Genomic DNA, 24,482 nt, shown 5'->3' on the forward strand with positions numbered 1-24,482 from the left:
CTGATTTTACACTGTTTTCAATGGGGCTTGAATTAGTGCACTGGACCCTTACGCGCGGGCGGCGTGTGAAGTAAAATGCGCCCTCAAGTGACAACAGTAATCCAGTCAAGGTGACTGCCCGTTCGTTCAAATTAAACTATGCGACGGTCAGGGTGATTTTCTGCTTTCCAGAGTTGTAAGTCAATTATCGTCGCTAGCCTTTTTTCTTTTCTTTTCGTCTTTCAAGAAGCAGTGACTTTCTTGTTGTACAACTAGTGTCACACACAAGCCCGATATTGAAAACAGTAGACTTAAGCGTGCTAGATTTGCTTTTTCTCTTAAGCTTCAGCGCCCGCATGTGATTTTGGCCCCGCATCAAAATATTTCATTATCCATTATTTTGAGGAAAAAAAGAAGAAACGTTGAACTTGACGAAAAATCTACCTCCCAACATCGAAAGTTACGTTCCGCCAATCCCAGTCATCAGTTCACAAAAAATGTAGAGCCCAAATGCCCGGTGGGCACCTTGTAAGCCTATCTGGCCACCCAATGGTTTTTATGCATGTGAAAAGGGTATACAGTGTACAGTATATGGAAATAGCGAATAATGAAAAAACGCATTTAAATTTGAAAAACCCTGACGAGAAACAATAAATTTCATTGGCCTTATCAATAACTTCTGTTAACCACGTATATATGCCTTAGACCCTCACGAAATCTAGTTTTCTGCCACTTACAATACCAATTCTTGTTGCTGACCACTGAGGTTTGACAATCGGCATGCCACATGCATATTTATTATTCACCATGATGATTATTGCCATAAGTTACTGTAGCAGAGACGTGACGATACGGACCGGACCCGCTGTCAATGGCAATGTTTGTACTGATAAAGGACGCAAGAATGTTTCCCGTAACGAGGAATGTTTTGATTCCACTAAAAAAAGCTCTTAAAAAATCATAGTTTAAACAAAACTAATTACAAAAACTGCTTCAGGTGGCACAGTTATCGCGTTTAATGAACCACTTGCTTTTTTTGTTTCGTTTTTAGAAGGCGAGTCCAGATACATTAGCTGCGGCGGGTGGATTTTGCTAAGGGAATTTGGAAGCAAGAAATGGCAGACAGAGTCGTTATGTTATCCTGATGGGTACGAAAAGGCTACAAACCGTGAAAGATATTTTTCAAGCGTGGCTCAAACAACGAGGGCAGATCCAGGGTTGGTCAATAGGGGCCAGGACCCCCCTCCCCAAAAGAGGCTTCCTTGTTTAATAAAATGAGAGAAATGCGGCTTTCTTGGGCTCATTTCGCTTACCTTAAGCTTCCTTTCAAAAGAGTACAAACAGCCACAAAATGTCGCCTCACTCCTCCAAAAGGCCACGCAAGGTTACGTGACAGACAAATCCGATTAGTGTGACCCCAAACAAATTTGGCTTCCGAAATTTGGTTCTGGATTCGACCTTGCACATTAATAAAATTCACAGTTCATTTTTTTTAAACAGGGCTCTGAAAAATCGAGCCATTTTGATTTACCCACATTTCCAGATGTTACAAGGTCAAAATTGTTTTAAGTGTAGCTGCAGTGAATTTTTTAACACAATTTTCCTGCAACTTCGTATTCTTCTTCAATATATGAAAACTCTTAAACTTTCCTATTTGGTTCAATGCATTGAAAAGTGCCCTTAAGCTTGTTAAACATCTAAAATAGTAGATACTTTCTTGGACAACAGAGGGCACTGTTGCTGTGAAGTCATCTAGGGAAGATATGATTTTTTTTTTCAGTGCGTAGGCTTTTCTGTTCAAATTGTGAACCCAGAATTTACTTCCTGACAACATTTCTGAAAAAGGGATTGATGCTTGCTTATATTTTGCTGTGCACATGAACAGGAACTAATCAACAAAGAAAAGAAAATTAAACTGAGTCCAGCAAAATCTGCAAAAATGCGGGACTTTGGTGCCTACAAAGCAATGTAACATCGAGGTTTCTTCCTGATGACATGACATCGGAGTTTTACTCATTAGCATAAAAATAAAAAGAGCAGTAAAATACCCTTTAAAAGGATGAAACAAAAAGTTGGAAATAAGTTTAACTGAGACAAAAAGTGCATTTAGAACTTTAGGTCTGTATTTAAAACGTTGATTGCAGCTAGGCCTACCCTTTAAAACTACGTAGTCCATGTTCAAAGTGCCGTCTTACTGTCCATCTGCCGGATTGGAATGAAAGAAAGACCGAAAAACTTCAGCTAACCTCTGTTTTCTGTAAGTTTTATATTGCAAACATCTTTAAATGTAAAGCAATTAAGGCGTTATTTCGCCGCGACACAGCCTATTCATTTACAAAATGAATTAGCTTTGATCCCCTGCGAAAACCTATAAACATTGAACATCAACGTTCCCCTTCCTTTGATTAAACTTTCATAGATAAGACTGACATTCAATAGCCCAGATGTTCGATACCAATAACGCAGTGCTGGCACTTTTTTATTCGGGGGGAGTCGCAGTCACTGTGGGTCGCGGCGGCAGGCTCAACCCCTCCTCTGTCATGTGTTCGCGGAAGCCGGGTGGCGTCACTTCAGGCCCGGGCCGCCGTGGTCAGCTTGGCACACTGTGGCGTTGTCGTGGAGTATCGACGCAGCTGTGTACTATCTGCAAGAAATGAACGGACAGCGTCATACATGCATGGAGGGCGAGTCAAACGCACAAAAACAAAAGAGCTTTTATTGCCGAACAGTTGGGTAATTTCCCCCCAAAGTTTACGTCAGGTGGTTTAGCCAAGGACCATTATTGTTGCGTGAAGTGGTACTGCCCAACGTTTACCCTCCTCTTTTGGGCAGTGAAGGCACACAATATTCACAGAAAGTCGGGTAAATAACCCAACCTTGACAAAAGTAATGATCGTCGCCCGAACGTGACCCCGGGACATTTTGAGCGCACTGCACACAGGGGCGGATCTGGAAGTTTTTCCGGGGGGGGGCTCAGGCTGAAGTTTTTTTCATTGTCTCACGTTTGTGGACAAGCAGAAACGATACTGAAACATTATACATGACATACATTGTTTGCAATGGTATTGGTACCCTAAACTTTAGCAATTTTAACAAATCCTCCCCCTTCCCCGTTTTTTTTTCTGCATCACAGAGCAGGGAGGGAGATCGACCCCCCCCCCAATCTGCATCTGGCATAGCAGACAGAAAGGCAGACGGTTATTATTGTACTGGTCAATATAACACCAAGTTGGATCACTATTTTTTGCACGCGAAGAACCAATCACCAAATCTTGGGTGGGTGCATGAAGAGGGTAGCGCTAACGTCAGAGTTTGGAACCAAAATGGCTGTTCTTCATGTGTGCAGTAAAGCATGCAGCTATTGTCCGTGTGCGCTGATGCCTTATCCACCATTTTGGTTCCAACAACTGAGACACTCATGTCGACACTCTCGTCTCTGACGGCACAATCGATGAGCACGACTGCAGATATGCAAGTCGTTGAACATTAATCCCCAAATGCCTGTCGATCAGAAATGATGAAGCGAACGACTTGGCCACGATAGACGGCCCTCAAAGCTTACAGTGAGAATTTTGAGTCGACTGCTTATTCCACCGCAACGGAAACATGCCGCTACCCGCTATTTCTACGCTACCAATATCAAGGGGAACCCCCTGCCTGAGTTTCCGCTGACGTGACACGTACCAGGGAGAGCTGACTTGATGGTCGATGTATTGATGCGCAAACTTGTTGCCATCCATCGGATTTGTACACTTCTTTGATACCATTTTCCTCAATTCGAACTGTTGATAAAGCCTGGAAATTGCAGGCCGGTAAAGAGGCGGGGGGGTGAGAAGAGCGGAAGCAACCAGCAGCACTGCATGCTGGTAGATTGCTGAGAAATTCCGACAAAACTGTATGAGCGTTCCGAATGGCTCTGCTTTGCGATGGAGTGTTAACATCAATTTACAAAATGGCGATGGCTTTCACGACTAGTTTAAGGGTGATCATCTTGAGATGCAAGTAACCCCGAAGGGCTGATTGTTAATCCAGCAAAAAAAGTAAAAAAAAAAATAGGAAATAGGCTTGAATGTGAGTGAGTTGATGTGAGTCTTTGAACACCTGAAAAACTTGTATTTTTCCTCATTTTGTTGTCAAGAGGGTCAAGTATCATTGCTGTCAACGGCAGCCTATTTACTGCTGTACAACAGCTTGCAATACGGGCGATTCACAATAGTGCGCCTCCAAGAGTTTGCAACGCGTTGGCCAATCACAATGCGCAAAATTTGTCGACCCGACGCGCGTTTGGAAAGGGTCGACAAATTCTGCGCGTTGTGATAGGCCAACGCGTTGCAAACTCTTGGGGTCGCACTCTTGTGAATCGCCCGTATTATATTGATAACCAGTTGTTCTGTCCTTACAAGTTACACTTCCTTTGTCTGGCGCTACCTACGTACACCGTGTACTAAAGACAACATAATCATATTAATCACTCGGCCTCCCGAAATCTCGTCACTTGTGAGCGTCATATGTAACATCATCGCAAGCAAATGCTAATATTCTGTCTCAAGTAAATGAATAATTGATTCGTGAAATGAGGACAGTTACACAGGCGCGTTACCCGAAACGCAAGCCCCAACTAACAGATGCGTTACGTGAACGGCGCCTGCGGCTTCGCTGTCGGTGGTGCACGCAGGGCGGACGCCGAGTTCTCCTTTCCAATGACGCTGGATTTAAAAAAAAAAGAAAACAAACAAATAGTTACACGAGCAACTACCCCCTTGGCCTTGTGAAAGGTACCCATGCATTAAGATCCCATCTGAAACTTTCACGTACCCGAACTGTGTTTTGAAAGCAGTAAACATTTACTATTCACAACAGCCCATATTTGTTTTCATTGTTATTCTTGGCTGAAAACAATATACCCTCGGGGTTATCTTAAAACTTTATTCGTGAATCAGTGTAATGTAAAACAAGGCCGGAGCATTTTAAGAGCGACCCTTATGGACTGTCGGATAGTTGAGTTGCGAATTAAACACTACTAACCAAGGACATACGCGTCAGCCCAGTAACACTCGAAAAAGTCATGGTTACTCAGTAGACAGTAGTTATAACGATTAGCGTCAGTGTAACGCCTTTTTTTTACCACTGTTTAACAAGACCACGTGCTTACCTCAGTTCAAGTCGTAGGGAACTGTATTACGGTATTTAGAGGCACTAAGGGTACAGTGGGTGGGTTAACCAATTTCATCTTTAATTATTCCCACAAATAAAATTACCCCCCGAAAAGTGATTTTCCGAAGTCTGATTGCAGCCATTTTTCAAGTGGCAACCCTCACGTTTCTCGGGCACTTAGGGATATTTTTTAACCGTATTTTTTAAGCTATTCTGCTCTTAGATGAATGCCCAAAGACGCAGGGAGTTGATTTTGGCAAGGATTTACACAACTTCACCATTTTGGGGGCCATACAGTCTTCTTTTTCAAAAGATAACGTCGGGGCACCTTTAATTCAAATGAGCTGGCCAGAAATTCTCACTTGAATTAGTGGACTGTACCCCTAAGATTATATCCCATTCTCAGAGAAGCCGTTTTTGATCGCGTTCCCAGAATCTATATTATTCAATGTAATCTGTTGAAATGGGGTGCTGCCAGACTATTCGGTTTTATATTCCTCACCTTCATTTTAACGTGATTCAAAAAATCACATTCAAGTAATCGCAAATACAAATTTTAATTCAAAACTATTCATTGGCAAAAAAATTATCTGTAATGAACTCTTAATCTTATTTCACGGACTTCTCCCGTATTCTCAGGTTCCCAAGCAAAAGGTTTAAACTTTGCTTTCAATACGATACGGCCGGCATGTGAATGAGGCCAATTGACCAGCCGAAACCTCCCGGTGTCGCCGTCAAAAGAATCGAATCCCCGGTCATACCAGATAGGAGAAAATATCCGAGGCACACAGCCAAAAGTTCCTAAGCTCGATCCGGGATCAGGTAGGAGGTGCGTAATGGGAATCAAGCACGGGTACGAGATCGCTGTACTTTCAGGGCGGGGAGGTCACCCTTATCGCACGAAACAGCAGAATCTCAAGCGCATATTACTCATAACAGGTCCCCAAGGATTCGTTTATTGGAAAGGATCAGTATCGATGACAGGGTTTATCGACTATTGTCAAACTGTAACGGTCTGAGGATCGATTTCCCGAATCCGTCAAGGATATGACAGATGACCTTGTGGTCAATTACTGACTTCAAGGAAGCTTAGTGAGACAGTGGGCATTCGTTCCTTTTTGAATTTGCAAAGTATTAGCCCAAATTAGAATATCTCTCCTTGTTTTAGATTCTGGTAAGATTTGTGTCTGCATTAGTTTTTCATACCGTCCCTAGTTGAATGAACTCTTTTCCGTGCGCATTCACTGAAAAAGAAAGAAAGAAAAAGTTTTTTTTTACCGCCACGACATGACGAATCCAAACAACATTACGCTCATAGCATTATAGTCTATTCTCGATTGATCGATTTCATCAAAAGTCAGAAACGGCTCAGACTGTACATAGCTTGTCTCGGAACCTTTGTAACCAATGGCGTCAGAAAAGTGTATTATTTCCTTCAAAACTAGACATGGACATCCCCAGAGGTAATAACCTATGTATTTGAAAGTGGTCAGTCATTCAAATCATCAGGACCATTCATTCGTCCATTTATTTGCGCGTGCCCTGTATAATCCGGGGCGCTGTAAAGCCTTTTCACCAGATAATCCGCATGACCTTTATGACACCCGCTCGGTGAAACAACGTGGCAAAAACGGCCAAAACACCATGCCAAGATCCTGGTCAGTGACCTGCTACTTTCCGGAAGGATGACTCCAAAGGCGAGAAGGGGAATTATAAAAAGCGGGATTAAACTATTGTTGCGAGAGGCCTAGATTTAATCCCACACAAAAGACGAAGGTAGCCCATGTCCGAAAATAAAATAGTGCTGAATTGTTTCAGGGTATGCATAGATTCATGCGTATGCAGGAGTCTGCTCCCCCCCCCCCCAACTATCACTGGCAGCTGGACGTTAAGTACATTCATGCTCGATTCACGGTTCGAATTCAGGCAACAGTCACGGTTGACAGCTCCCTTTACGTCCCTAACGCGTTCAAGCTACGCTCATCGGGCCAAAGCGTGCCGTAAGTCCGTACAGCTAGCCCCAGGCAACGAGTGTGTGTGTGTGTGTGGTTTTTTTTTTCAAGCCGATGGTTGCTATATTCATTACATTTTTATCATATCAGTCTTTGTGACGCTCTTTCCAAAAGTTGCTTCAGCGTGGGACTTTCTTTGGCATTAAGTGAAATGTTTGAAATTTAAGGACAGAAGTACTTTGGAGGAACCGACTACCAAGTACCAAACGACTTCTTAGCACTCATGAAGTGGCCTAGGAATCTTACATTGTGTCCCCAAATCTACCCTGACATAATCCCTCTTCAATCCAAAATGGCGTCCGGTTCTTTTTACACGCTTCGGAGGCGTACTTCGAACAAAGTGTGCTCAGGTGAGCAGCGGAAACCTGAACTGAAATTTGCATGAGCCCAAAGTAATTGTTGTTTATGGACAGCCTGGTAACGACGGTGACAGTGACAGCAACATCATCAACAACAGCAGCGACAATGACAACGACTGTTTGAGACAGCTCTGCTATGCGGGACCACCCGGCCCATGCAGCTTCATAGCGATTCTATAGGATCCTTTTCGTTGGCGACCATTTTTCCGGTTTCGTTTAACTACCGGGTACAGCAGTCTTAAATCCTACAATCGTCCAAAATAAAAAAATAATAAAAATAATAAAATGAAATAAAAAAGGAATATTTTCCTCCGCAGAACATGCACTTTTGCTCACTTGTTTCCTCTGTTCGGAATGGACTGTGAAAAGGGAACGGTTTAAGACTTATCGTGAAAAAAAATTCCAACGGTACAAATTTGTGGGCTTGAAAATATGCCAGTATCTAGATTAACGGTGGACTAGACTTCAAAAAGAAACGAATTCTAGATCTGTTGTGAACAATTACTCCCAATTTTCGTTACTTATTTTTTTCGGGGGAAAAGGGGGTCGACAGCTACCTAAGCCTTTAGATTTGGCGTAGAATTCTACCGGGGATCAGTTTCCTTCCGGATGACTCCTGATCAAATCGGCTTAATTCGGACCTATCAATCCGTGTCTCTTTGTGTCCATCAAAAGGGAAGCGGAAAAGGGTTAAGTACCACCTACACCACACTCCCTATATCTCCTTTGTCATCGTTTGTCGCTCGAGCCGCATCTCCCGGGGAGGGGAACTCGGAGGGAAACACGTTTCGTTTCGAATGAAAAGGACTGCCGGGACACCTGTTAATTTGGGCCCCATTTAATTATCATAATACGCGGTCTATCATTAATACCCTTGCTCCATTTAGCCCCCCCCCTCTCGCGGATGCGCTTAGTCGGCGCGTCCGACTGCCCGGCAGAGAATTGTCATTTTAATGCCACGTGACGAGATGGTGCGATGGCGTGATGGTGCTTTTTGTGTTCTTGCGCAAGCGGGTCATCACGCATCGATAACCACAGGAGCCCCACGCATCATCGATCAAATTCTGTTGCTTAAGACCCAGGAACCTGTAAGAGTCCCGTCCAATGGTCCCCATACTTCACTCTTTAGAATGAAATTTTACTGAATTTGCAATATGAATTTTTTGATATAATATTTTGACACAATACATCTATGTCCACATTAACACGTCTGATGAATGATTTGGTCTAATCAACGTTGACCGTTGAGCTGCCCGCGGGCGGCAGGCACGGGTCGCCCCACTTCTCTCAAAGAAAGAGCGCCCTACCGGGAAAAGGCACGCAGGCGACTCTTTACACAAACAGAGAAAATGACTAGGGTGGATTAAGAACCAAATTATTTGTCGGGGCCAAATTGTTTCGGGGGGCAGGGGTTGGAGCGAATATTTTGCATTTTTTCACATGATTATGGCCTTTCTGGGAATGAGGCTACACTTGGGACCTTTTTATTATGAGCTTTGAGAAGAAAGAGAAATGAAAAAAAAGAAACAAAAATTGCCTCACGTTTACTTGTTTTAAATTTTTTTAAATTTTTTGGCTCCATTTTTTTAAAGGAGGTATGGCTCCCATTCACCCCCTGGATCCACCGTAGTTACAGGAGGACATTTCTGAACTCAAAGTGGTGGTCCTGCTTCTGGTGGAAAGAAATAAATTGAACATGTTGTCAGAAAGAACAATCGTGGCAAACTGATTCAGACATGTGAGCAGCTGTCAAAAGCATCAACCTAAGCCCGGCATAGTAGCTCTGCGCGACGTGAACACGAACAAATGTAGTGGCATCAGAAGAAATACCCGCGCTGGGAATTCGCCCAAAAATTGAGCACGTTTGCAAAAGCGAAAAGCGAATCTTGCTGCAAAAGTTTTGTGACCCCGAATTCACTTCGCTTTCTCGCCCACCCTGAGGTCTAAACCGGCCTGTTATTAAGTCGTAAACGCGGAAACTTCGTGTTGCGATTTTCACGCCGTACCGACAAAAAGTAAAGCGTGAACTTGAATACAAAGGGAATTTATTCCAGCGTCGTTATGCGTGTATGTTCCACACTCGCGTTCCTGGGCGACACACTGTGTGTTTCTATGGTCGATTCGGCTTCACTTCATGGAGGATTAATCTTGAAACTGCACACGCAGACATTTTGTGATGAATTGGAACATGCAAGATGTCTGTCTGTATTCTTGCCCGTCCAAAAGTGCAAGTGGCCCAGATGCAGCTGAGAGGAAGGGTCACCACCAGGCGACCGCCATCTTGCACGGGTCTTTTGGAAAAGAGAGTCGATTTTTTTTTTTTTTTTTCTATTTTTCCAGCTGAGAATGTTCAATCCAACAATACCATGTGCTGCCTCTACAAAAGGCATAACCTGGGGAAGAATTAGTGTATACAGGTGCAAACTAGAGAGGAAAAATCGAAACAAAACCAAATGACAAAGGGACAGATTAACAAAAAACAGCCATTGGTAACGGGTGCATTTGTCACCAAAAGGCCTCACATTTCACAATAATTCGACGAAAGAGAGAGGGAGAGAGAAAAAACAAAGAATAGGCTATTTCAATTTTTTTGTTCTGTGTTCTTAACCACGTGATGTTGTACATGCAACTCCCCAGCCTCTGGGGTGGTATCGGGTGACTGGGGGGGGCACAGGGGAAACGAGCCCAGAGGGTGCACTGGTACCCGAAACATATCACTTCCCTTAATCTGGCACGACAATCCTGGCCGGTGCCTGACTCGACGGTAGGATCACCGGGTGTCAAACCCACCCGCCCCCGGCAACAACACCCATTGAATGCATGTCCATACAATTACATTGGGCTGCTTCTGTTCAACTGAACATGCCGGCAGTCATGCGTGAATGTTTTTTGTTTTGTTTTGTTTTGTTTTTTTTTTTTATTTGTGTGCGTTGGATACGGGCTGCAGCTGTCGCGTGCGTATCCCTGGCCATATTACAAGCGCCACATTTTCATGACCTGTAACCTGGAATACGTTTGTGACATAATAAACTGCAATAACCACACAGCAATATCGTTTATTACACAGCAGTCAGGGGGTGTAGAAAAATGGTTTTAAATGTCAGTCCTGAGAGGAGACTAGTCTTCACGCCTCGTGGAACCATCCCCCATTGAAATGTCGGAATTTACCCCTTTTTGAAAAACTCCAGTTACGAATTACAGCCTTTATTCAAGTCTTGTTATCCCACTGTCTTGAATTAAAAATTTGCGACAAGGAACGTGTAAAAAAGGAGGACTGCAAATGGTTACGTCATCGGACAGAAACAAAATACAAGACACAACCAAAGACTTTGTTGGCAAACGTCATTTTCACTAATTATTCGGTATACGTCCTTTACTGCATCTTTTCTTTTTTTTTTAGATTCTAAAGAGGAAATGCCAGTTCTAGTTTGCTGCTGAGTGCGGCAACAAATTTGGGAGTATTTTAGGCCAGTTATTTTGTAGATTACAAAAAAGCTGTCTGCTTATTTTTCCGCCAGCTTGAATCAGCGATGAACCAACTCCAATCTTCGGTATGTAATTGGACTGGCAAGAAATCGGACTGACGAAAACTAATTACCAAAAATCAAACATATCTCTGGTGAAGTCGCGAAAGCACGACACACCCCATTCAGCGGCAAGGGTGTTACTAGCATAGCTGTTTATAGAGAGAATTGCGACATTAGTGTCTCAATTGTTGGAACCAACCTGGTGGATTATACGTCAGTGCACGCGGACAATTAGCACACAGAAGCTCCATGTTGTAACTGCAATCGTATTAATGGACAGCCATTTTGGTTCCAAAGTCTGCAGTTAACGCTACGGGTGCACCTCTGAAATTAAGACACATTCATTTTAATAAAAGTTCTACACCGTATTCTACAGTAGAGAGTCCTGAAAGCCATGGAAATGGGGAATTGAAGAATTTGGCACTGAACCTCTGGCCCGGACTCAAGGCTTCCCATTCTGAGCAGTTTGGATGAAATGGGGTCCAAAAGTGGCACCATTCAGCCGTTTTGCAGATGGATGCATTTTCAAAATGACTACTTTTCGGCACTGGGAAATTTCCTTCATTTTAGGGGTGGTCAGTTTTGGGGTGAGAATTTCTTTAAAATTTATTGGTCAACCTGCTAACAATTGAAAGGAAAATGAAAGAGGACAAGTCGAAGATTATTTTTCTGTGCAGTCTGAACACCTGTGATAGTTGTGGGTATTTTTGAAATAATTTTGAATTGGATTGGGATTTATCACTGGTGTCCGTGGGAATTTACTTATGGGTGCACCCAGGTGCACCCTAGATCTACTTGATAACAATGAACAGCGCCTCCCGGAGAGAACCCGCTGCATGGTTCGGGTCAGAATCCCCGCCCTCCAACCCAACCTTCTTTGTATGTACCTTCACAAAGTACGTAAGTTCCCACGATCGCAATTCGACGACCCTTCTGTCGAGAAAGTGGGACCCCCAACTCTCCCAGGCGGGAAAAACGCGAGATTTTGCGGGAGTTCGTTTGATGTCTTCTTTTTCCTCGGCGGTGGCTCTGGGCCGCGGCAGGGTATTTTCACCGTAAAACATAACGCGCCTCATGCACGTGTCTCATTGTCAAAGGCGAATACCGATGCAAGAATTGACCTCATCAGGCGGGTTGTCCATTGACCGCGCATAGAAATCGTGATTCGATCGTAAGAGTTGCGAGAGCCGCACCTTCTGTTGAGACCACATCGAGCCTGGGTCATCACCCCAATTTTAAATTAACCGTGCTCGAGTTTACGCATGACTATTTGAGGATTCCGGTGATGAAATCTTCTCACACGAGCTTTCTGTGCAACGTTATCAAAGATGAACTCTTTAAACAATTTAAACTGCCCATGCTTTTCCGCACAACTGAGGGCACTGTTGCTTTGATAGCCTTCACGGAAGACACCTGGACTGGTCCCCGACCATATAGGGACCAGCAGCTAGCTGCAATATGCGATCAGCCCTGTCAATTTGGATGCAGAATATTTAAACTTTTGTCAGGCCAACAGCAATGCTTTGACACGAAATACGTTACAGCAGTAAGGATGAAAATACACAATAAGCTATCATTATTCTTCCTTTGTTAATCACAGAGTGGTAATTTATTTTTTCAAAGAATATCATCGATAAACTATTTTACAGCAATTTATTCCAAATTAGTGGTTATTTTGTTAAATTTTAGATAAATACCAGTAAACAATTATGGTGATTTTTTTTCTGCAACAAAGAAGAAGAGGCAAAATATTCTTTCAGCTCCTGCTTGATTTGTGCATTGAGAGAGCATTGTTTCCTCATTAACATAAAACCGACAGGATTCCTCCGGTTTCAATACCCGCTACGGGTCCCTGCATTCGAAGGACGTCAGGAGGCTACGTACGGGACGGGAACCAGGCTAGGAAGGCAGCGTTCCTTTCATAGGTTTTTCTGTGATCAATAATTGTGAAAACTAAATTAACTCATCAGTGGTGTATCTAGCGGGGGTGGGGGCAACTTATGATTATGAGATTATGATAACTTGATTGGCCCTATGATTGTTTGTTTGTTGCTTTTTTTTACAAAGAATACTTCATTGGTGAGAAGGAAAGAAAGTAATCGGTATATATATAAAACATTAGCACTAAAATCCTTAGAAAACAACACCGGCAAATAAAAGCATGGATGTCGGGACCGTGAGTAGGGCTTTTGGTTTTTGTTCTCCCCAAACATCATGTTGAATAAGCCCGAAGCTGCATTCGCTTTTGCCCCAAAGGCTGGATACGCCGCCCCGCCGTAACTCAATGAAAACACTTTTGAGAAAACAACCCTATCGCCATAAACTGAACAGGGCGCTGTACTGGGAAGGGCTCATGACTTTACACTGTGATTGACTACCGTACATTGTGCACGACCTGTGACAGCGAGGTTATCACTTCCCGTTAGCGAAACATGATTTGAATGTTGTGGTTCGCCAATGGCAATGATTTGACACATGTAAAGTGTCGGCGTGTAGAGTGTGGTAATTTAACTTGTCACTAAACATCACTTAGTGATCACGTGTCTCTTGGCGATACTTGTATATTTCAAATCATTGGTTATCTGTAATAATCTGGATAAACGAACTGTAGTAAGAATATTTAGCAATGAGGGATCAAAAGAAAAAAAGTATCCACTTGATAACCGCCGCTTGTGTAACGCATTGAGCGTTAGCAGAAATTTACCCACAATGCTGGTGAGTCGTTAGCTGCGATCCCTTGTGACGTATTTCCTTCACTAAACCCTGTGTCAGCAAAATACGAAACTTGTATCATTAAGGTTTTCTTCCCGGGATGACATTACAGATTTGCTTATGAATATGGAAATATCATGAGCGAAAATGCCACAAACAAATTTGGCATGAAATACATTGTATAATGGCCAAACAAAAACTGGCGATAAAGATTGAGACACAATGGAGCATTTTCAAGGGTTGTGTGAAAAACAACTTATGGAGGCCTGTTCTCAAGAGCTTCCCCAGTTGACAGTAAATGTATTCATTGACATGAGGAATGCAGTTAACGTATCGCCACAGGGCACAATGAGGCGATAGGGAGCACTTTCTTTCGTTCCTTTATTGTGGGGACGAGGATGTGCTGTTTACGTGCAGCCAACGGAAGACTGGGAAAGTAAACAAGAACCTCTCGGTGTAGCAGGGGGACTAGTTTTTACTGCGCTCCTTATTCCATCATAAGCCCTATCATACAAGCGCCAATTGACATCGAGAAATCAAGACAAGAAGTCACCACGACATCAGGACACTGAGACAACCGGAACATCAGGGTGTCAAGACACCAAGACATCAGGTATAGCGGCGCATCCAGCTTTCTAGGTGTCGGGAGGGATTCAAAAACGAATGCAGCTTCGGGCTTATTTAATAACGTTTTGGGGAGAAAAAATATCAAAAGCCTTACTCACGGTCAGGACATCCTTGCTTCTGTCGTGGTCAGTTGTTTTGTCAGGATTTTAGTGCTAATATTTGTTTAATAAAATGTTCTTATTAATATTTGATTGAACAACATAGCCCCCCCCTCGGATACGCCACTGACATCAGGACATCGATTATATGTCGAGACATTATCTGCAGGACATCAACGCACGCCTAGGCCTATGTTATTAAGTGTCACATTGGGCGCCGGCAACAGACGGCAATCCTTATTAAAACAGGCAGTGAAAAACTGAAAATCATGCTGCTTATGTGAGTGCACGCGTTGATCCGATGGACGAGGAATGCCCAACACTGTCACGAAATGCAGATACAAAATCTAGAAGACATGTGAGACAGGCAAGAAGTGCTTCGTCGTGGCTAGATTCGTACACAAAATAATGGTCGTGAAAACTTGTAAAAAACAAGAGAGGAATGCGCGTACAATTGGACAGAAAATCGCTGGTACCCTGTAATTCCACAGTTCAAAGAATATAGCAGTGTCAGCTATGCAAATATAAATGCTGCAAAACGAGGGACGTTCGCTTAAACGTGCTTCGTTGTACCCGGACCCGTGTGAAAGCTTGCCATGAAATCACAGGCGCTCCCCTTGCGCCAGACACTCGGCGCCCCCTTCGCAGATGTGTGTTTCCAGCGGTTTTTTTTTTTTTAGGGAGGTGGGAGCATGGGGAGGCTGGGTGGGATGTGTGCGTGTGTGAAAGGGCCTTATCAAGAGAAAGCTATCGGTTGACAGGGTACAGGCGGGCTTCTCAATAAGCGTGCCGCTGAAAATTCACACAACCTTGTGAAGGCTGAACACATCAGTCCCCGAACGCGAAGTGTGAAGTTGGCGAAACATGCCCTGCAGCTCGACGACGCAGGTATTCCAAGCAGCTGCGTCACGTTTAGGGGTCTGAATCGTCTACAGTCATGTCTGGCTGAAAACGGAACGTTCTCAGTGAGAAAAAAAGCATCCTCCAAATCCAAACACAAACCGATTCGCAGACCACGACAAAGGTGTGCAGCATGAATGCAAGCGGGAAGTTCCTGCCTGCTTCATGGAGGTGGAATCTGTTTTCTGCCTCCATAGTCTCTTTGAAGCCCTACCGTCACTCCGCCGCATTTTTAGCCTCCCCTCGTTCGTGACGAATGCCATGCCAGCCGAGGATTGCATGGCAATTTAAACCAAATATTCCCCTTTTTGTCTACAGTGGGTCAATTTCTGTCCCACTATAGGCCTATATCGAAAATCCCGTCTAAAATTTCACCAACAGTTCCAAGAAAACTTTTGTATTATTTTAATACGCTTTAAGATCAGCCACTTTAAGCACGCTTTCCTCCGTATGTATTTCTGCTTAGGAGTACATTCTGCATGTTTAACAAGTTGAAGAGTAGGGAACAAAAAGTCGATCTATCAGTCAGTTATGCACGTGCAAACCTAAAGGCACGGTCCAGGTTCGAATCCCGGCTCGGTCCACATGTGGGTTGGGTTTTCAGTCCCTACCTGATTCTGTGGGTTTTACCCAGAACTTTCCTCTGGGGTTTTCCTCCCACCTCTAAAACTGTAACTGCTTCTCACTGTCTCCTCTCTACAGGTTTCTTCAGGCTTGTGAGCTACAGTGCCTAGGGCGTTTTTGAGGAACCCTTGGCTCCATTACCAGAAATCATTAATAAAATAATTCACTCATATATGCATTATTTTGCAAGTGCATTGGAGTGAGCTATGGCACAGCATTTTCAGGTCATAGTGGGGGGGGACCCCCGAAGTCTTTCCCCATATGTCAGTAGCACTGCCGCGGATTGTTTCGCTTCCTTACTTCCTGGACCCGCTCGTGAAATGAAAACGGAGAAGCGATGGATGCATTCAACTTCGAGTGTGGGTTTATATGGTGGGAACACAGTCATTAGAAGGTATTCTAGACATACTGCCGACATCAGAAAGCTAGGCAATCTATAGGAGTCGGAAGCCGCACATTTACCGAAACCCGGTCGAGAACCTTTCGAGTTGAGAGTCTGGTCCACTTCTCCGGTTTCGCCGAGACTCGCCCGTCCTTCGTCTGCTTTGGCACCTCCCTTGCGCCTGCGTTATGCGCACCGCCACCGTGCGCCGGTACTCCCCCGAATTGGTACCCGTTAATAGGGGGAAAAGTATCGCTACGACAAAATGTTGCCAGGGTTTCAGATCTGTTGTGCTAACAGGAACAGGAATCGGTCAAATGTTTCATCAATTTGCCGATTTCCCGAACGACAAAGCGGAAAAATAATACCTATAGGCCTTACGGGGACTCCCCTAGTAGGTTTCTGACCAAGACTATCGTTAATCTTGATTTCTAAGGGAAAAAAATCGATAAAAAAACAAATATTTCAAAACCAATATAAAAACTGCCGATATGGTTTACCGAGAATTTGTCTCTTTTTGGATTGTGATCTTTTTGTATTCGACACAAAGGCCAGTATAACACAACGTGGGCCCGCAACACCAACTATAATCAGAACATCAAGAGAATTACATATGAAGCAAATTATGGGACAGAGAGAACCCCCCCCGCCTTTATGTTGGTCATTGTTATACTGGTATATCAGGAATGCTTTTCAGACATCTGGGGGGGGTGTTTTAAGTGACGATAGGCTGGAGTTTGTGCAGAGTGTCCCAGAAAAAACCAAACCCTAAGGAAAGGGGTAAATATGCCCAAACCACCATGAGATATGATTATGATGTATGAGGATCTCCGAAACGTAGAAGCAGTATTCTTTCTAATGATACCTTGATGGTATCCCTCCTGTCATGCATGACTGAACACCGTTGTCTTGAAAATGGGGCATCCGAACTCAGTTGTAACACTTTCAGTGAATGAGCTTGTCCTCTGTCATGCTTGTCCTGGTTGACAACAGAAGGGCATGTTAGTGAGAGAAGATTGCCTTTTGTCACTTTTAAGTTATGCAATAGTCTGGTTTAAATGTGTTGACTTGCCCCAGGGGAGCCCAGTGCAGTGTTGAAAAGTGTTCGAGGCAGGACAGCAAGTATGCAACATGGTGCAAAGAGTGAATGTCTTGACGAAATTTCTTGAAAACAAGAGCTTTCAAGCCACCCAAGCTGCATTTAGGGAAGCCTTCCCTGATAGGGATCCACCGGCAAAGTCGACCGTGTGGGAAAATGTGCGCAGATACCGAGAACATGGGACAAGCCTAAATTGGAATAAGGGTCATTCGGGAAGGAGGCGCACAGTGCGAACTCCTGAAAACGCTGCTGCAGTTCGACAGCAACTTGTCGAACAGCCAAGGGGAACAAGTTGCAGGAGGAATGGACTTGGACACGCGGAAGGTGTACATCGGTGCATAATTAACTGTGAAGTACGTAATGTGTAAATAATTGGTGTGCCCCTGATATCTTATCCAGGACAAGCATGACAGAGGACAACCTCATTCACTGGTTTTCTCCAAAGTGTTACAACTGAGTTTCCATGCCCCATTTTCAAGACAACGGTGTTCAGTCATGCATGACAGGAGGGATACTGCTTCTACTTTTCGGAGATCCTCAAACATTATAATCATATTTCATGGTTTGGGCATATGAACCCCTTTCCTCAGGGTTTGGTTTTTTTCTGGACACCCTGTATAGGGATTGGACTTCTTGGGAGGTAATCCTCTGTCCCATTTCGTGCCTGATATAGAGAATTTATATACCGGTGATTCACAAAAGTGCGCCTCCAAGAGTTTGCAATGCGTTGGCCAATCACAATGCACGAAATTTGTCGATCCTTTCAAACGCGCATTGGGTCGACTGATTTGGGGCAATATGATTGGCCAGTGCGTTGAAAACTCTGGGAGGCGCTCTATTATGAAACGCCTGTATTCCATGCAATGACAAAGTATGGTGTTTTCCACGGGTCATTCAGGACAAAGCAGGTGCATGAGACCGCGTGGGGCCGCGATGATAGGGCAGTGACCTCGCACTCACGTCCGGATGACCTCGGACGGGCTTCATTGTGAGTATGCGCGGTTGGAATACTGAAGGGGCTCCTTGGGGACAAAACGAAGTAGGCCTAACTAAGCACCAAAATCGGTTCGAAGAGATATTGTGATTATTTCAACCCCACAACATCTTTTCTAGGGCTCAAACTTCATCCTCTTAGCTGTGAAAAAAATACCAAAAACGCCACATTAATGTTCATGATTTTGTGTTTCTCTTCGCACGACAAGCTGTAATTTTGATGAGTGCGTCTTCAAAGTGGCGCATACAAGTACAACCCCTCAGAATATTACGCTCAACAACTAACAAATAAATACGTGAAGCAGTACAGTACATATCAAATAACCGTAAGCCGAAAATGGAACAGGTGGAAAACGTTTTCCAGCCAAACAGTTATTGGAAAGGATAACAGAAAACACAACAGTAATTTCTGGTGATAGTAATGATTGTAGAATTTAGCTACAAGCAGCATCTGGGTATGCGGGCGAGGAATGAGCACTAGTATATAGTTGAATATACTGTAACTTTGAAGAGGGTCCCCCTTCCCAGCTTTTGTTTCCCCCACACCAGCTAGAAATAATGATTTCATACTTTTGATATCAATATGCACGACATGATTCCGACGTTTTGATTCGATTCAGTATCGCATCAGGTCACGCTGCTCTGGAGTCATTATAACCATGTGCCGACCCAACTCTGAAGGTCCGGCAACGAACCGATACAAAATTGTGCAACGAGCTGAACGGAACGGAGGAAGGTCTCGACACTTTCGTTCATGGTGGATCATCTGACTCACAGAACACACAAAAAAAGTTAATACGTGCAGACGCTTTGGCGTGTCCAGCGGACAAATGCCCCCTCCCCCAAATGCGCACTTCCTATCTCTATGAGCCACTGAATGGTAACTAACCGGGAGAATTGGACCGCATGCGGCGGCGAACGGTCGGGTGAGAGCGGGCCACGTGCGCCGCTTCCCTCTCCGATAAAAAAAGTAATGATTACTCGAGCAAATTTCTTTCTAATTGCTGCTCTCTGCTCCACTTGCGCCCATCCGTGGTTGCCTCCAGTGACTGTTACAATGAAGTCGGACATGACTGCCTCGTTACCCTCCTTTCTCCTTCCTGAAATTCACGAAAGCCAGAGGGTTTGAAGGCGGGAAAGTGGGCAATTGAAGGTATTGTATAAATTCACGGGGCAGTAAATTCTGGCCATGAGCACGAGCCACGCCAGAGCATTGAGCATGGTGATTTTAGAGGATTATGCCAGAATTAAGGGTCCCAATATGTTGCTGACGCGCCCTGAGGGCACGCTGCAGGAGGCAGCATAACTCTTAAAAAAAAACGCGTGTAGTTTTTTAATAGCCCACAACCATCTTTTCCATGTTCAAGTTGAACGAAATGGGGCTGCGCCCGAAGACAACAGCGGCTGGAAATAACACATGCGGCTATGAAAGTCACGCATGGTCTGGCGTCTGCAGCCACTCCCGTTAAAAGTGTGTGTCAAAGTCCTAGCCGCAGGCAACTGAATTGGACAATGGCTTAATAACACTGTTCCTACTAAAGCAGTCATTAAACATAATCTCGATTGGAGGACAAGTCCCGTGGAAAGGGAGAATTATTTTTTCCATTGCTTAAAATGCTGCTTCGAGGAGACAAAAAAGCTCGATGCAAAACCTGTGTTTAGCGATGAAACGCTTTTTAAAAAGACACTTTCTTGCTATCCCTTTATGAACATGTTTCAGTGCTGAACATGTCGAGTTTAAGCCATTGGAACTTGTTGTTTGGGGATTCGACACCATCGAGATTAGTGACAGCAAGATAACATTCCATATCTAAACACAGTTTTTGAGGGAGAAACATGCTTTGATTTTTGAATTCCATGAGCAGTGGCGTAGCCAGGTGCTTCCCAGAAGGGGATGGGCAAGGGGGGGAAGAGTGCCCCGGGGGACGTCAGTTACCCCCTTTCCCCTTTTGCCTACGCCACTGTTTATGAGCTATAAACAAACGGACAGAATGTCAACGAACAGAATGATGGCGCGTTCTATATACCAACATTCTGAGACGCAATTATTACCCTGCCAGTGAACTTTTGGAATGAACCATTTCCGTGATCCGTGCTCTCCCCCTTTTCACGTCAGGATCCACCCCCGTATGGACACCCCGCCTTGAGAGAGCGTTTCGGTCGTCAGGATACTGCAAGAGTTTTGTCGGGACTGGAAACGAAAGCTCCGCACTTGCGTGGCGTGCCGGTGGCGAGGGTAAGGCCCAGAGACCGAGAGACGGACGGGACATATTTTTCGCTCCTTTCTGCCCAGGTTCCCTGGCCTCAAAATATCCATTTTCAACTTCTGACACTCGTTCGGCTGCAAATGGCAAGCTGTAGTGTCCCTCAATGAATGAATCATCCCTTTCGCGGAAAGGGGGAAACAAAAGCATGGCCCGATAACAAACCCACTTCACCTTCGGCACATACCCGCTAACTTCTATCGGCGTGTTTGGTATACCGGCAGGCCATGCTTTAGTCAAGGCCGTTCCAAGTTCAAGTGATTCCAAACGGTGCGGTCCGCGCTCGGCGTGTTTACTTTTCATTTCACGCCCGCAGCGTGTCCAGAGAAGCCGTTGGGGTATACCGTTTTGCCCGGCGTGAGCAGTTTTCGGCAAAAATGAATAAGCGGCTGTAGTAGGCCTACTTTTACTTTCCATTTCAGTGTTTGTTTGTCTCTAGGAAGAGAGAGGAGAGAGCTACACCATCGTCAGTGTACTTGACATGCGCGTAGTAGGCCTACACACCCGCTTTCGTTCTTCTTATCTCGAGCCCTGCTTGGCTAATCAGTATGACCGTGATTTTGACTGGTGTGATTTTGTCTCCCTTTTGATGAGTCAGATTCTGATTGTTACAACAAACCTGTCCCAAGGACGTGTGCATTTTGTGGCAACCGGGTTTCTTTGAGCGTCATCGGTCATGCGACTTGTCTCCTTGACGGGGGCGTGGCAACATGGTCGGGTATACCGGTAACTTTAGAGTCCGCTCACGATTACAAAAGAAAACAAAAACAAAAACACAGCCACCTGTCGCGATCGAAAACAATACCGCGACGTGCGTTAATCGATCACTGATAAGTCTTGTTCCACTTTCGGAAAATGAAATATAATTTTAGCGCACTCCGATAATTCTGAGCTCGAACCAAGGTTTTGAATTGTGCCCGGGAAATTAGGACGTAAGCTTCTGCACCTAACAGGGAGAGAAGCGCTGGTCGATATTATATGCCTGATTACAAAAGAGGCGTTTATATCACTTAACAGGATAGAACAAGGAAGTGCCTGCGACTCCCAGTCAGGAATGTGTGACGAAGTAGATTAAGAACAATGGTCGTTTTCCAATACTCAACTTGGGCTCCGTCTCAGGCTTCAACTGTTTTTTTTACTAGCTGATTTTGAAGCTGTAAGCGCAGTAATCAGTCTAGCAGTGCCACAGAACATCAAATAAGATGCAAGAAAGCCAAAAATTACAGTAATCCAATGTAATTTGAACGCTTCAGGCCCACAATCGGGGATTGATTTGAGAACGAAGCCTGAGACAGAAACGAAGTTGAGTATTGGAAAACGGACCAATGTTGTCTTCGACTGTTACTTTCCTCATGGTGTGTGTCGTCCATCCAGCGGTACAAAGTGTGTAGCACACGTACAGTGCTATTAGATTATATTTGGATGGTCGACGGCATGAGAACATAACTCCCGAATGAGAGATAAGAGGAGTTCGTGGGATCTTTAAACTGGCTTGACGTTTCTGATTTCATATCAATAAAGTTTTACTGAACAGATTGCTCTGGCTTAATAAGATAAATTGGCGTCTGTTGTGCATTCCAAAGTGGGGGATGTTTATAAAATACCCTCCTTGCCTAGGGTATACAATCACGCCACGACCCCAATAAAATGCCGCCAAGGATTGCAAACAATCCTCACGATGTTGACAGATTAAAGATTTAGTCTTATTTTGATAAACCCCCAAACTGGATGGCAGGAGTGGAGGCAGGAATGGCCAAGATGCATGACAACGGTCACACGAGTGACAAAGTTGAATGACAACGACAAAGACGACCAAGTTGATAGTGGAAAACAGGGGAGAATGAGACGAACTCGATGTGGGGGGGGGGTCACGTGTATGTAGCCTACGTTTCCCTTCCGTTGAACGTGCGGAAGTTAGGATTTAAAACAGGCGCGGTGGTCACTCCACCAGACCCCCGTAAATCATACGGGAAAGTCACTGCCAAAATGCCTACTCTCATCCCTCCTCCACCTTCGTATTCTTCCGCCATACTGAGACCATTCCTTCGTTCATGCGCAGACCAACGGCCGGTGACGCACATACCAGCCGGACGCGTATAACATGCGCATTATTACGGCAGCGTACATGAACGTGTCGTTCACATGCAATAGGCCTAGATACATGTACATGTACATGTAACGCCGGGGCTATGTGACTTTGTACGCCTCTTCGCATGTTGGGATGGCAAACTGACCCGGGTTGCAACTATAAACTTCTTGTGAATTGAATATTTTTTGTCTTCGCCTTTCGTTCTCGAAGATCTGAATAATTACGACCGCAAGGGCATACGATTAATGCGGGAATGAACGTATTACTACCAGAAAATCGACGTTGAGTTTTGGTTAACACTCAAGCATTTCCAGTTGAGTAGAGAAAAAAATCTTGCTCAAAACTGTTAACGGATCTGAAACCTTCACACTTTTCTCCTTTACAACTCCATTTTGAAAATATCAGGAAAACTCAAAATTCTTGATTTTAGACCTTCAAAAATCATGCCAACACTAGAGCGAAAAGTATAGCCTCCTGTTCATGAAAAGAGCTTTGGAAAAAATCACTAGTTTTGTTCACTCTGTTATTATTTTAAAAGTGAAAAAAGACGTTAATTTCACGAAATGAAACAACTGCGCGCATGACACCAATTCTCATAATCCTCATAACGTGTACAAATAACCATCAAGATGAGTCATGCGCAGTTCCCATTGAAACCGAGGGAAGGAAACAAATGACACGATCACTCACATGATCGTAAAGCTGCGAAACTTCCACGCTCTAGCTTCCAATATCCACGGGTGAACAATTGACCCACAAGAGTGTGCCGGTGATCACTCGGAGAGAGATTCCCACACAGCCTGGCTCGGATGTGCCAAGAAGAGCAAATACTGGCTATTATCCCCGGGCGCGGAGCCCCGCTGCAGGGCCTGAACCCGGAGACGGTGCGGTCAACATTGGCCGCGTGGATTCGTTTGAACACCCTCCGCCGGCGATGTCGCGAACCCACGCCGCTCTACACGCGCAACGCGCTGGGCCGTGCTTGTCGCAGCCCGGGGCCCAGGGTCCCCTCGTCTTAGCCAGGGTACCCCCAGGGGCCTGAGCTACAAGTAGCCGGTCACGTGCGGCGGTTACCGCGACATATCCCTGTGTCAACTGGCACGCGTGGTTGGGGGCTCGCGGCTTTGTAGTGACCCGCCGGCGACGGGCCTAGCTTTGCCGCGGGGAAGCGACACGCGACCGCTACTTTTTTTGTTTTCCTACGGAAACTAACCGATTCTAAACAACCGTCAGACAGAGGTTGCGTGGCGGTCAAGTAGCCTCCTGGGACGTTGAGAACATCGGTAGGTCACAGTGGATTCACCCACTGCGCGCCTGCACAACCCCGACCCTGTTTGTCGTACCTGACTTCAAAACGCCGTTGAACAAGTCACCAGGTAGTTCTCTCGTGAGGATTATGTAGGCGAGCTTCATTAAGGAAGGCAGCTGAACAAACGGTCCCGCCCCTCTAACGCCTTGCACCAGTCCCGTGCAGTGCGACACACATGCCTATCTATACAAGTAATCAATTTTTAGCGCCCATTTCGTTCATGTTTGAAACGTCCACAAAGGTGCCAAATGAGTTTTCAAATCTGAGGGTAGTTTCTCCACACCGAAAGGCAAATTCGGTCCCTACAATAATTATCTAAAGACACTGATTCGAAAATAATGAAGAAGTCCTTCC

At 44.7% G+C, this 24,482-nt stretch overlaps 1 long non-coding RNA gene across 2 annotated transcripts; it reads right to left on the reverse strand.

Moving 5' to 3' along the window:
- Positions 1-53: 53 nt before the first annotated feature.
- On the reverse strand, positions 54-23,744 carry LOC147796106 (uncharacterized). Of its 2 annotated transcripts, XR_015428282.1 has the most exons (4): positions 23,510-23,744; positions 4,580-4,685; positions 3,664-3,853; positions 54-2,623 (listed from the first exon to the last, which is right to left on the reverse strand). It is a non-coding gene; the product is annotated as an uncharacterized LOC147796106 (long non-coding RNA). The 2 variants fall into 2 exon arrangements; XR_015428283.1 differs by lacking the exon at positions 3,664-3,853.
- Between the last annotated feature and the right edge of the window lie 738 nt (positions 23,745-24,482).

Source organism: Acanthaster planci, linkage group LG18 (assembly GCF_054643075.1).
Source record: "Acanthaster planci isolate LZ-2023a linkage group LG18, COTS_SCS, whole genome shotgun sequence".
Classification (NCBI taxonomy): domain Eukaryota; kingdom Metazoa; phylum Echinodermata; class Asteroidea; order Valvatida; family Acanthasteridae; genus Acanthaster; species Acanthaster planci.